The following is a 14,733-nucleotide window of genomic DNA, read 5'->3' as shown; positions in this document are numbered from 1 at the left end:
TATATATAATTATTGACAATATATATTGTATATATATAAATGATTACATTCATCATACGGAATTTGTACTTGATAATACCAGATAATATATCTTGATTCTTCTTTCACCAATTCCCTTCCCTCCTTTCAACCCCTCTTCCCCTCTTTATTTACAAAAACTATTCATATTTTTTTCTTTCTATATCATTGTTGTTCCATAGACAAGGTAAAATAATGGCCAACAATTAGTTTTCTCTCCACACCAATACCTGGGTTGCCTTGGGAGTCATAAATGATACTGTAGCTCACTCGTGATGAATGAGGTACTGGGCTGGAGAATTTGGAAACCCTAGCATAAAAAAACAATGTAAATGCACTCAACTTGCCAATCAAACAGATAGATTAGCAGAATGGATCAAGCAGCAAAGTCTAATATTATACTATATATATAAGAAACATATTTAACATATTTAAAAATAAATTCATAGACTAAAAAATCAAAGAATGGAAAACAATATTCCAAAAAACAAAAACCCCAAAACAAACAGGATAGCTGCTCTATTTTCAGACAAATTTTATTTCAAGCAGAAACTAGTCAAAAGAGAAACAGAAGAATATTACATTTTGGTTAATGGAATTATTGAACAGAAAGAGATAACAATTACAAACATATATGCACCAAACTAGTAGTGCACCACACTTCATAAAGCAAATTTTAATGGACACAAAAGATTAGATAAATACCAATACTCTCCAACTCAAAATCCCACTTTCACAAATAGATTAACTACACCAAAAATCTATAAGTTATATCAAAGTTAAACCAAACTTGGAAAAAAATGGAGTCAATAAATATATTCAGAATGTTTCATGCAACAATATCAGTACACATTCTTTTTGGCCACACATGTTTCTTTCTCCAAAATAGACCACATACCAATGAATGCAGCATGCTTAAGGAAATGCAAAAGAATCAAAATTTTGCCATGTGTGGTGGTGAATGCCTGTAATCCCAGCACTTGGGAGGATGAGGCAGGAGGATATTCAAAGATTTGAGGCTAGCATGAGCTACATAGTGAGTTTAAAGCCAATCTGAACTACATAGCAAGTCTCTGTCTCAAAAATAAAAAAGAAAACAAAAATAAGAATAAAAAATTTACAGTACATGTTATCAGATAACAAAGCAGTGAAAGTAGAAATCAATAGTAAAGAAACCCCAGGAAGTATGAAAACATATACAATGAAACAACCTCTTGAATAATAACTGAGTCATAGAGGAAATTAAGAAACAAATAAGATAGTTCCTAGGAACTAAATGATAAACTACAACATAGCAGAAATTATGGGGCACAATGAAAGCAATCCTGTGAGGCAAGTTTATAGCAGTGAATGCCCATGTCAAAAAAATTGAAGGAGCACAAATAAATAACTTAATTTTGCATTTCAGACTTTAGAAAAACAAGAGCAATATAAACCTAGAGCTTACTGGTCTGTGAATTTAGCTCAGTGTTTCTGCCACCTGCCTTGCAAGCTCAAGGCCCTGAGTTTGATCTCTGGTACAAAAAATAAATAAATAAAACCTAGAGCTTTCACACAGAAAATTATAAAGATCAGAACAGAAATTAGTAAAATAGAGATAAAAATTCAATGAATAGTAGAGCTAATCCTTAGAAATTATAAATACAATAGATAAACCCTTCAATGGTCTTACCAAAAAATGGGAAGGAAATGACACAAATTAATGTAATCAGAAATGACAAAAGTGAAATCACAATGGATACCATGTAAATCCAGAAAATTATTAGCATCTACTTCACAAACATACAGGCCAAGCAACTGGAGAAGAAATGGAAAGAGTCATGCATACATATGAAGTTCCAAAATTGAACAAGGAAGACTTAAAATTTTTGAATAATCCAATAATAAGCAATGAAATTCAAGGAGTAATAAAAAAGAAATTACCAACCCAGAAAAACCCAAGACCTGATGGATTCGCAGTAGAATTCTACAAAAAATTCAAAAGATGTTTTAACAAATTCCTCAAATTTTTTAATTAAATTGAGAGCAAAACAGTACTTCCAAAATCATTCCTAGAATGAACTTCATCCTGATTCCAAAGCCAGATAAGGATCAAAAACAAAAACCTGTAGTACAATTTCCCTAATGAACATAGATGTGAACATGCTTAAAAACATACTGGCAAACAGAATACAAAAAATGCACCATGAATGAGTAGGCTTCATGCCAGTGATAGAAAGATGGTTCAAAACAAGCAAATCTCTAAACATAATGCATCACATAAACAGAAGCAAGGATAAAATTCACATAAGTATCTGAATAGATGCAGAAAGAAATTTTGACATAATCTAACATTCCTTCATATTAAAAAACCTTGAAGACAATAAGTATACAAGGTCTTTTTCTCAACATGATAGAAGATATTTATGATCAAACTATTGCCAATATCATATTAAACAGGGAAAAGCTAAAAGCCTTCCCTATAAAATCAGGAATAAGACAAGTATGGTCATTATTAACATACTCTTTGAAACATTAAGCAAATCAATCAGATAAGAAAAAGTGATATGGGCTGGGGATTTAGCTCAGAGGTTCGGTGGCCTGCCTTGCAAGCGCAAAGACCCAAGTTCAATCCCCGGTACCAAAAAAAAAAAAAAAAAGTGATAAAAGAGATATATACATGAAAGGAAAAAAATCAAAATATTAACAAATGATGTTACTTACAAGACCAAAAGTCTCAACCAAAAGTCTCCTAGAGTTGATAATCAAATTGGGTAGTGTAGCAGGATACAAAATAAATACACAAAACCCAGAAGCATTCCTATACACTAATAATAAACTCACTGAAAAAGCAATTAGAAAAATATATGATTCACAATAGCATCAACAAATTAAATGGTTAGATATTAATCTCAGTAAGTGAAAGACTTCTGCAATAAAAATTATTAATGATTCCATGAAAAAGGAAATTGAGGAGGACATCAGAAATTGGAAATATATCCCCTGTTCCTAAATGGAAAAAATGGATATACTTCCAAAACTGATAGACAAATTTAATGACATCTCAATCAAAATACCAATGTCGTTTGTCACAGAGGTAGAAAAAAAAATCTGCGCCAGGCATGATGGTCCACACCTGTAATCCCAGCACTTGGGAGGCTGAGACAAGAGGATAGTGAGTTTGAGGTCAGCCTGGCTTACATAGTGAGTTCAGAGCCAGCCTGAACTACAAAGGGAGACCCTGACTCAAAAAACAAAAACAAAATCAAACCACAAAATTTATATGGAAAAAGAAGAGACCAAGAATAGTAAAAGGAAATCTGGGTAGCACAAGCAAAGCAAGAGACAACACATTCCTAGACTTAAAGTTATACTATAAAGTGACAGTGATTAAAAAAGCACAGTATTGGCAAAAAAACAGGCATATAGATCAATGGAACAGAACAGAAGAAGTAGAAAAAAAATCCCAAAGTTTACAGCTATTTGGTCTTTGACAAAGGTGACAAAACACACACTGGAGGAAAGATAGCCTTTTTAATAAATATGCTGGGGAAATAGGCTAACCACATGTAAAAAGACTGAATCTACACCCATATCTCAGCATGTGCTAAACTAAAATCAAAATGGATCAAAGATCTAAATGTTAAAACAGAAACACTGAATCTGCTCTCAGATAAAATAGGTATAATTTAAAGATATACACTTAGGAACAGAATTTCTGAACATAACTTGAGTGGAACAAAAAGTAACACATAGAATCAACAAATGGGGTCAGATTAAATTGAAAAGCTTCTGGACAGCAAAGGAAATGACCAACATAGTGTAGAGACAATCTACAGAATGGATAAAAGTATTTTCCAGCTATTCCTCATAGAGGAACATATAAAGAATCCCCTGAAAATTTGACCCCTCAAATAAAAGACCCACTCAAAACTGGAAAACCAAATTGAATAGAAATTTCTCAGAAGTACAAATGGTCAATAAATATATAAAAAAGTGCTCGTTGTCGCTGGTCATCATATAAATATAAATTAAAACTACACTAAGATACCACCTTACCCTACAAAGAATGGTTTTTGTCAAAAAATCTAATAACAGCAAATGCTAACAAAGATGTGGGGGGAGAAGGAACTCTGCTACACAGTTTGTAGGAATGTAAAATAGTACAACAACTATGGAAATCAGTGTGGCGATTCCTCAAAAAAGTAAAAATATAAATTCCATTTGACCCAGATATCCTCCTCCTAGATATCCTCTCAAAAGTATTAAGATTATCCTATTACAATGATACATATATACCCATGTTTATAGTAACACAATTTGTAACAACTAGATCTTGAAAACAGCCTCCCTGTCCACCAGCTGATGAATCAATAAGGAAAAATGTGCTATTTATACATGATAGAGTTCTACACCTCTGTAACAATAGGCTTGAGGCATTCAGAAGTAAATGGATGCATTTGCAAATATAATATTAAATGAAATAAGTCAGATACACAAGTGAAAATAACACCTGGTTTCTCTTATATGAGAAAAAAATACAAATAAACAGCAAAATAGAAGAGTGATAGTGGGAAGTTCAAATACTTCCCCAAAATTACACATTTCATTGTTTTAGAACTAAGTCACATATATGCTAATTCTTTCCATTTGTACTAATATTTTATCTTAGTTCATTGAAAAGAAATTTTGTGTTATTTGTTCATTTCTTTTTTGTAAGAATCTTCTTGCTTTGCATCTTGAAAGGAGTAACTACTTAGAAGATCACAATACTCAGTGTAATAACTTTTCATTCTTTTATTGTATGGTTATGAAAATTTGCTTTATTTTTTATAAAATAAAAAATATAAAAAATTTTAAAAATAAAATCCATATGCAAATGAACCAAAAACAAAATTAACCAAAGAAAAAGAACAAAAAGTCTATTAAAAACTGTTTAACATTTTTAGCCATTAAATAAATGAAAGTCAACAAAATCTTGTCATGCTGTCTCACTACAGTCAAAATGACTATCATGAAGAATTAGAAAAAACAATGGGTGTTTACAAGGTTGTGGGGAAAAGCAACTTTCCTACATCATTGGTGGAAAGTAAATTAATACAACCACTATGAAAATCAAGATCCAATGATTCCAGTTCTTGGTATATTCCTGAAGGAATTAAAGATGGCATACTTTAATGGCACATGCATACCTTTGTCTGAAGTGGTACAATTCATAATATCTATGCTGGGGAAACAGCCTAGATGCCTATCAACAAATAAATGGGTAAAGAAAATGTATACATACACAATGGAGTTTTATGAAGGCATAAAGAACAAAATCACATTATTTTCAGGAAAATGTATAAAACTGGAGATCACAATGTTAACCAAAATAAGCCAGTTTTAGAAAATTCAAAATATTACAAGTTTTCTCTTCTATAATCAATTTTTATTTGTATTTTGTTATTATTTTTTTATACCAGCAATTGAACTCAGGGCTTTGCACTAGCCAGATAGGTATTGTGTCACTGAGCTACATCCCCAGCCATTCTATAAAAAATTTATAAACAAAGAAATACAGAAAGGAAGGAAATAATAAGTGATTCTTTACTTTTGTAGATGGTGGAAAGGATTTGAAGGAGGGAGTAAAGAGCATTATGGAGATGAAATAATCAAAACCAGTTACTTGCATGTATCAATATAATAAATCTCATTAATTCTGTAATATTAATATGAACCAATAAACCTATAACTATAATAAGCAGAAACAAACATCTTGGTGAGGGAAAAGAACTTAATTTCAAGAGTTTCCAGATTAAAATATACAGTATAGCCTGCTTTCAAAAAGTAAAGACATCAAATAAAATAAGAAAGTATTGCTGGTATAAAGGAAAAAGAATTAATCATTACATACTGTGCCTCAGGAAGCTTACATTTTGGGCTTTCTTGACAACACAGCAAAATCAGCTATTTTAGTTATGTTTGATGTTGTAATGGCAATATGACTAATGAATCTTTCAATAAGTATGAGTACAATGACTTACTAAATTGAGGCTATCAATTAAAATAAATTATAAAAGGAACCAATAAAGTTTGCAGATGAAAAGTAAAAACTATAATAAAAACTAGTTAGACGATATCACCAATATATTAAAAACACGAAAATCAAATTCAAGATAGGTCATTTAAAATCCAGGTATGTTCATTCTTTTCTTTCTTTTTTTTTTTTTTTTTTACCGGGGATCAAACTCAGATCCTTGCACTTGAAAGGCAGGTAGCAGCACCACTGAGTTAAATCCATAGCCTCATTCTACATATAATTTTCTCACAAATTTTATGCAGAAGCAATGGTGCATATTATCATATGCTTTTACTACAACTATTGACATGCTCATATACTTTTGGTTTTTTTTTTTTTTTTTTTTTAAAAATTTTTTTTTTTTTTTTTTTTTTTTGGTGCCAGGGATCGAACTTGGGGCCTTGTGCTTGCAAGGCAGGTGGTGGAACTACTGAGCTAAATCCCTGGCCCTACTTTTGGTTCTTCATTCTGTTGGTGCAATAGATATCATTTACTTATTCACATGTGTTGAACCATCCTTTAGAGGAATCACACTTAATCATGTTGAATAATCTTTTTAATATCAATTATTTTGATAGTATTTTGTTTAGAATTTTGTATCTATGTTCATGAAGGATACTGACCTGTAGTTTTCCTTTTTCTTGTAGTGTTCCTGTGTCTCTGATTAGGTATCAGGGTAATATTGGCCTCATATTTTGTGTCTAGAATAACAAGACAAAGATGTTAAGTATCCTGACCAATATAGCACTTGAAACATTAGCCAGAGCAATCAGGCAAGAGAAAGAAATAAAAGAGAGATATATAAGAATAGAAGTCAAATTATCATTATTTATAGATGACATGATCCTCTGCATAGAAGACCCAAAAATTCCACCTAAAGACTCCTAGTATTGATATTCAAATTCAGTAATATAGCAGGATACAAACTCAATACACAAAAATGAAGTGTTCCTCACTGAGAAAATAATTAGGAAACTAACACCACTCATAAGAGCTTCAAGAAAAATTAAATACTTAGGAATTAACCTAACCAAGGAAGTAAATAGAAGACCTGTACAATAAAAATTATAATGTAGAAGGAGACTGAAGAGGACATCAGAAAATGAAAATAAATACCCTATTCCTGAATATGCAGATTAAATATAGTCAGAATGGCCATACCTGCAAATCTCACATATAGAATTAATACAATCCCAATCAAAATACCAACAATATTCTGCACAGAACTAAAGAAAACAATCCAAAAATTAATACAGAATCAGGAGAGACCCAGAATAGCCATAGCAAGCCTGGGTAACAAGAGCATAGAAGTAGGAATCACAATCCCAGAATATAAGTTACAAAAAGGACAAAACTACAGTGACAAAAACATCACTGTACTGTCTCTAAAACATACATATATATCTACAGAATGTAGAAAAATTTCATGCAAATTCAGTTATCTGATCTTTTAAAGGGGGTAAAAAGAGTATGCTGAAGAAAAGATAGCCTCTTTAACAAATAGTTCTGGAACAACTGGCTATTCACATGTACTAAATAAAATAAAAATGGATCAAAGATCTAAATGTTAAAGCAGAAACAAAAAATTCTTGAAGACATAGATATAGGTAAAGACTTTCTAAGGAGAATTCCAATTGTACAAGAAATAGTCTAAGAATCAACAAATGGGATATCAAATTAAAAACTTTAAGTACTGTAAAGCAAACAACCAACAGAGTGAAGAGACAATGTACAAAATGTAAATATTTTCTGTCTGCTAATCCTCAGAGGACTAATACTTAGAATATAAAAAGAACTTAAAAATAGACTACACAAATCAAAAAATGGGCAACTGAAATTAATAGACACTTCTCAGAAAAACTACACAGGGCCAAAATATATACCCCAAAAGTTTCAATATCACTCTTCGTTACAGGGATGCAAACTAAGACAACAGTGAGATTCTACCTTACTCCAGAAAGAATGGCTATCACCAAGAATTCAAATTGCAAATGCTGGCAAGGGTTCCTTCTACATTGTTGGTAGAAATGTAAATTATTACAGCCACTACGGAAACTCATGTGATGATTCCTCAAGATGCTAACTATAAATTCCATTCCACCTAGCTATTGCCCTTCTGAGTATCTCCATGAAAATGTTAAAACTGTCTTGTTGCAGTGATACATGCATACTCATGTTTATAGCAGGACAACTCATAATAGCTATATCTTGGAAGCAGCCTAAGTGTCCATCAATAAATGAATGGATAAAAAAGTGCGGCATTTATACAAAATGAAGCACTACTTGCCATAAAGAAGGATAAACTTGAGTCATTTTTAGGAAAACAGATGCACTTTGAGACCATTATATTAAATTAAATAAACCAGACACATAAGCTCAAATATCCCATGGTTTCTATAATATTAAATCACTACACAGAACCATCAAAAATATGTCTGCATATGGTCTCAGTCACATATGGAATAAAAAAAGTGCTATAATAGAAGTTGAGAATAGAATGGTGGTTACAAGAGATTGTGAATAGTAGGGAAGATGGAGGGATGGGGAATGGTTGATCAATAGGGTCTAAGTTACAATTATAAGGAAGAAGCTCTGTTGTATTATGGTATAGTAAGGCAACTATACATAAAAAATTGTGGTGTTGCAAAGGTCAGAGAGGAGATTTCAAAATTTTTTCTAGAAAAACAATAAATATTTGAAGAGAGTTGTGTTGAACTTGATTTATTATTACATAATATGCACATGTATAAAATACCTTATTTTTTCATTAATATGTACCTTATTTCGCTTATCAGTTTAATAAATTTAATGAAAACAATAAGAAGCAATGATTAGAATAGAAATTAATGGCACAAATACTGGTCTGATGTGAAATCAGCAATTATTATTTGATTGAATAAACATAACGGACAGAAATGTCACTAAACATTTGTGTAAACAAGATGCCTAATATATCCTCCCTTAAAAAGTCCTGCTTTTATGCTTTGTTTTTGACTAAATTTGAGAAGTGGACTCGGGAAGTGTTTCCACTATACTTTAATTGATTCAGTTGTTCACTGTTCTTAGTGCAAACAGTGGAGTTTATACTGAACTTCTGCTTCTCTTCCGGGAGTCTAGAATGCTAGGAATGGGATTCCTAGGTCATGAATTGCTAATAAAAATCTTAATTGCAGAGTGTCTGTTGGGCACCCCAGGGCAGAAATATTACATAAATGTTACATTATTACCACCTGAGTGAATGTACAATCTTTGTGACAGTTTACAATAGGAAAAGGAAACCTATACCTGCATTCCCCCAAATGGTGTAGTTTTCCCTTATGACTCACCTGTACAATCTCACTACATTTCTATAACAAAAATTTAGCCCTGGTGAAACTATATACTAAGTCTTGTGAGTCTTCCTAATAAATCTCTAAGCTTGGGTTGTTCTTGGGAACTCTATAGATAGTTTCTCCAAATAACTCTCCATCATATATCGGAAAAAAAGAAAAAGATACCGTCAGTCTTTTCCTAGTGTATTATGAAAGTTACTTGTATGAGACTATAGTCTTTATTGTAATCTGGAGGCTTCCCTTCTCTGTTCCTGTTCAAGGTAAATTCATATTCTATAAAAATCACTCCCATTAAATCTCTAGTATTTCAAAATTCATCCTGTTTCTGCTTCCAGGAGAATAAGAAATGACAGTGTCATAAATTGTCTGGAAAAACTGACAGTAAGACCTGAGTTTTGCAAAGCTCATTACTCAGTTGGGAAAGAGGATATGTCCATGTTTGGAGAAGCACAAGCCCAAGGCGAGAATCCAACTGCAAAAATTTTACTTAGGGTAATTTGGGAATAATATCCCATCAAATGGGAATACACTAGCCAGTGATATTGCTGAGGCATTTAAACAGTATGGAGAGAGAACTACAAATGAATAAAATAGAATTGTCTAGCAATTCTTCAAAATATAAAAAAAATAGAATGATACCATGATTCACACTACTCTATATATATTCAAAGGAAATGGAATCAGTATGAGATATCTGCATTCTCATGTTCTTTGCATTCTTTATTCACAATAGTCAAAACAAAGTCAAACAAAGTTTCCATCAGTGAATGAGTGGTTAAAGAAAATGTGATGTGAGATACACATACATACACACACATATATGAATAATATTCAGACTTAAAAAACAAGGAAATCTTGTCATTTGCGACAAATAGATAAACACAGAGGTCATTATGCTAAGGTTAGGTATAGAAATATAAATGCTGTATGATCTTACTCATATGTAAAAATATATAGAGATGGAGCCAGGGATTTGGCTCAATGGTTCTGCTGCCTGCTTTGCAAGCACAAGGGCCCGAGTTTGATCCCCAGTACTCAAATAAAATAAAATAAAATAAAAAAATAGAGATAGATGAGTCAAAATCACTATAATATTGCAATACTTGATGAATAGATCTACACATTCAACAAAATCCCCAACAAAATTTCAAATACTTTATTATATACATATGGACAAGTTAATCTTAAAATTCATGAAGTTACAAGGGACTCCAAAAAGTCAAAATCATTTAAAAGAAACACAATTTTATTCAATGGTGGAAATGTTAGTCTTTTTAACTAATGGTATTGACACAATTGGATAGTCAAAAACAAAAGAAAAAATTGTACCTCAGTATCAAACCATATAGAAAACATTAGTGGACTAAACATATAAATATAAAATTAATACTATAAAAACCATAGAAGGAAACATCAAAATCTATGTCAACTTTGATTAGAGACAAGATTTTTAGATAAGATATCAAAATCAGAAACAACAGAAAATGAAATTTTGCTTCATAAAAATATCTTTTGTATACTTAAGGCACCATCAGGAAAGTGAAAGACAACAAAAATTGTATAAAATTGTTTTCCAATAACTACATCTGGAAAGCATTTAATATCAGAATTATAAAGAACTCTTACAAATCCACAGGAATGAAAAACATCTAGTAATAATTAGGCAAAGTATTTAATACTATCATTTAGATACAACTGGAAAAAAAAACACAGAAGAAGAGATATTTTGAACCTTGTGACTTTGGATTACAAAATGGTTTCTTAGATATGACACTAAAAAGTCCATGTAACAAAGGGAACATAAACTTGACTGAATCAAAATTTTTTTAATTTTTTGATTCAAAGGACAGCATCAAAAAATGAAATGAGAAAAATACAACCGTACATATTACAGGTTCTAGTATTCTGAGTATATATTTAAAATTACACTTCAATATGAAGCAGAAAATAACCAAATTAACAAATACATAAAAGATTAGAACAGAAATTTCTTCAATGAAGATGACAAATGTCCAAAAAACATGTGTTGAGAAGTTCAATATCACTAATCCATTAGAAAAATGCATATTGAAACCATAATATGACACTACATAAGCATTAGGAAGTTTATAATGAAAGAGATAGAAAATTACAAGATTATAGAGTACATGGAGACTGGATCCCTCATATGTTGCTGGTAAGAATATAAAATGGTAGAGCTACAGAAACTAAATTAGTGGTTCCACAAAAAGATAAATAGATAAGTACCATATGAACCATCAGTTCAATCCCTAGTTATACAACAAGATAAAGATTCATATTTAAACAAGCACTCTCATAGCAGCAATCGCCAAAAGATGAAAACAACCCAAATGTTTATCAGTGGATGAATGGATGAACAACTTGCAGTACATACATATGAGGGAATATTATTTAGTCATAAAACGCAAAAATTGATATATGATAAAGTGTAGATGAATCTTGTAAACATTCTGCTAAATTAAATAAGCTAGTTACAAAACATCACATAGTGCATGATTCTGATTATATGAAATATTCCAAATAGGAAAACCCATACAGACAGAATGCAGATAGGTGGTTACCAGAAACTGGGGAAATATAGCAATGGAGAGTGTTGTAGTCATGGTTTTGGCAAGGGAATACCTTTAATACAGGACACATAATTTATAGGATTATTTTATATTTGCCTAAAAAGTCAAATACAGAGGAGCATAAGAGATTAACTACACACTAGAGGCCCCAAGAATTCCCAGCCAAGGGCGTGGATCCCAGAGCAATGTTCCCCACAAATCCAGCTAAAGGCCTAGAGTCCAAGGCAATGTCCCCCACAAATCCAGCCAGTGGTTTAGAGGCCACAACAATGTCTTATGTTTGTCCATATAGAGAATCTGCCCCTGGAAGGCCCAAAGGCCAATGGTGGAAGCTAGAAAACCTAAAATGGTGGAATAAAGGATTTGTACAAGGAGCCTGAGGGAAATTCTGTGTTAGTTACTTTACTCTTATTGCTGACACAAAATACCAAACACCCAAAGTTAAAAGGGAAGGGGGTTATGTGGCTTACAGTTCATAGAAATTTCAGTCCATAATCAGCTGGCTCCAAGACAGGCATGGCAAACAGGCATCACAGAGGACAGACAAGATGGCACCCACACAGTCTTAAAGACAAGGGGCTTTAACAGTATCTTTCTGCTCCTTTTATCTTATTCAGACTTCTGGGATTAAGGCAGTGCCAAACTAATCACTCACATGTAATGGTTTAGTAATCACACGCCCTTAATCCCCCTCCCTGCATCACACATTCCAGATTCAATTACCTCTGAAAAAGAAAGTCCCATGTCATGTGCATGAGGCTTTGAGGGGATATCTAAACACAGACCATAAAAGGGAGAAATCATGTAATTGGTACAGAATTTTCTTTCATAGTAACATAAACTCTCTTAGAACTAGGAAGGGATTATGACACCTAGTTCATCAACAAGGACAAACTAAATATCACTGAATTATTTATAATGATAAGCTTTTGTTACATAAATTTAAAATGAATTAAAAAAACACAAATGAATTGCCACCTCACATACACCAGGAAAGCACTTTGGCAGAACCTCAGTGATTAAATATAAAGTTACCATATGACCCAGCAATTCTACCAATTCCTAAATACAAATCTGAAAGAATTGAAAACATGTTCATATACAAAGTTATACACAAATATTTACAGAAGCATTATATAGTAACAAAAATGTAAACAACATGTCTTTATAAATTATTGAATAAATGAATAAGTGTGGTATATCCAGAGTGGAATATAGAGTGGCCACAAAGAATAAAATACTGATATATGTCACAACATGCATTAATCTTGAACTCATGATAAATGAAAAAAAAAACACTCAGAAAAGGCCTTGTTTCATGTGGTTTCACTTTATGAAATGTCCAGAATAAGGAAATATATATGAACAAGGCAAATTAGTGGCAGTAAAGGGTAGAGAAGAGTAATATGTGGGATGACTACCAAGGGGTATGGGATTTCATTCTGGAATGATGAAAATATTCTGGTGGTGATTACTACACAACTCTGAATACGCCAAAATAATTTAACTTCTCACCTTAAATCATAAATCTCAAATAGGATTATTTTACATCACCATGACAATAGGAAAAAGGAAAAATTAGAATGAAAAAGAAAACCCTCGACCTAGAACTCCACACCCAGAAAAATGTTTCAAAAGTGACAACAATGACATTTCCAAACAAAAGATAAAATAATTCAATTATAGTAAAGCTGTACTTAATGAATGATAAAGGAATTTTTTCAGCCAAATAGAATATAATACGAGAGAAAATAGTATATAAAATAAACAAGTGGCAAGGGAGGAAGGGGTGAAGGGAGGGCAGAGACAAGGGGAAAAAATGAGAACCAAGACCTGTCATGTAAAGGTACAACATCGCAATGGTGAATGTAACTGTACTGTATACTTAAAATGTACCACTAAACTCAATGAGAGAAATAAAACAAAATAAAATAAACAAGTGGAAGTATTTAGAAATGGTTAAATGGAGATAAATGTAGAAAAGTCTTTGACATTTTCAATCCTTTCAGAAATTGACTAAGCAAATCATGCACAGCAGCAATGCATTATGGGTTTATGATATATGTAAACATAAAATATATGATGAAAACTAAAAGGACATGGGAGAAAAGAACTGAAAGTATTCTATGTAAAGTTCTTGTACTTTATGTGAAGTAATATACAATTTGAGGGTTGACTGTCATTACAGATGTATACTATGAATGCTAGGTCAATTACTAAAGTATATTAAAGGACATGTAAATAATTACATGAAATGTAAATTAAAAAATTTAATCAATGGAATAGAGTAGATAATCCAGAATTAAACCCATATCTATATAGACAAGTCATTTTTAATAAATGTGTTAAGACAGCATAATAGAGAAAAGACAGCCTTTTCATCAAGTGACAGTGAGACAGTTGGATACCTACATTCCAGAAAATGGATTTGGAGCCACACTTCACAATACATGCAAAAATTGAAATAAAGTAGAGCTGCCTGCCTGCCTGAGATCACCCGGTGGGTGCGCGACCTCCCGGACTGCGTGACAACAGACCCAGCAAGGACCCAAAGACCCCGGAGGGGGTCTCTTCAGCTGCCTGCCTGCCTGAGATCACCCGGCGTGTGCGCGACCTCCCAGACTGTGCGACAACAGACCCAGCAAGGACCAAAAGACCCCGGAGGGGGTCTCTTCAGCTGCCTGCCTGCCTGAGATCACCCGGCGGGTGCGCGACCTCCCAGACTGCGCGACAACAGACCCAGCAAGGAAGG

The 14,733-nt window shown here is 32.6% G+C and overlaps 1 protein-coding gene across 5 annotated transcripts in view; it reads right to left on the bottom strand.

The window, feature by feature from the left end:
• The window catches only part of Zc3h12b (zinc finger CCCH-type containing 12B), a 402,674-nt gene that overhangs the window by 241,551 nt on the left and 146,390 nt on the right, over positions 1–14,733 (bottom strand). For 2 of the 5 annotated variants that reach the window (XM_010632199.3, XM_033760139.1), the window contains one exon: positions 6,682–6,759. The exons of the other annotated variants lie outside the window; for them this stretch is intronic. The gene's annotated coding sequence lies outside the window, so the exon portion shown is untranslated. The remainder of the gene's footprint in view (positions 1–6,681; positions 6,760–14,733) is intronic. 5 annotated transcript variants of the gene reach the window in all.

Source organism: Fukomys damarensis, unplaced genomic scaffold (assembly GCF_012274545.1).
Source record: "Fukomys damarensis isolate Sample0158 unplaced genomic scaffold, DMR_v1.0_HiC HiC_scaffold_39, whole genome shotgun sequence".
NCBI lineage: Eukaryota > Metazoa > Chordata > Mammalia > Rodentia > Bathyergidae > Fukomys > Fukomys damarensis.
The sequence above is the reverse complement of the archived record's forward strand: the minus strand, read 5'-3'. Positions and strand labels throughout refer to the sequence as shown.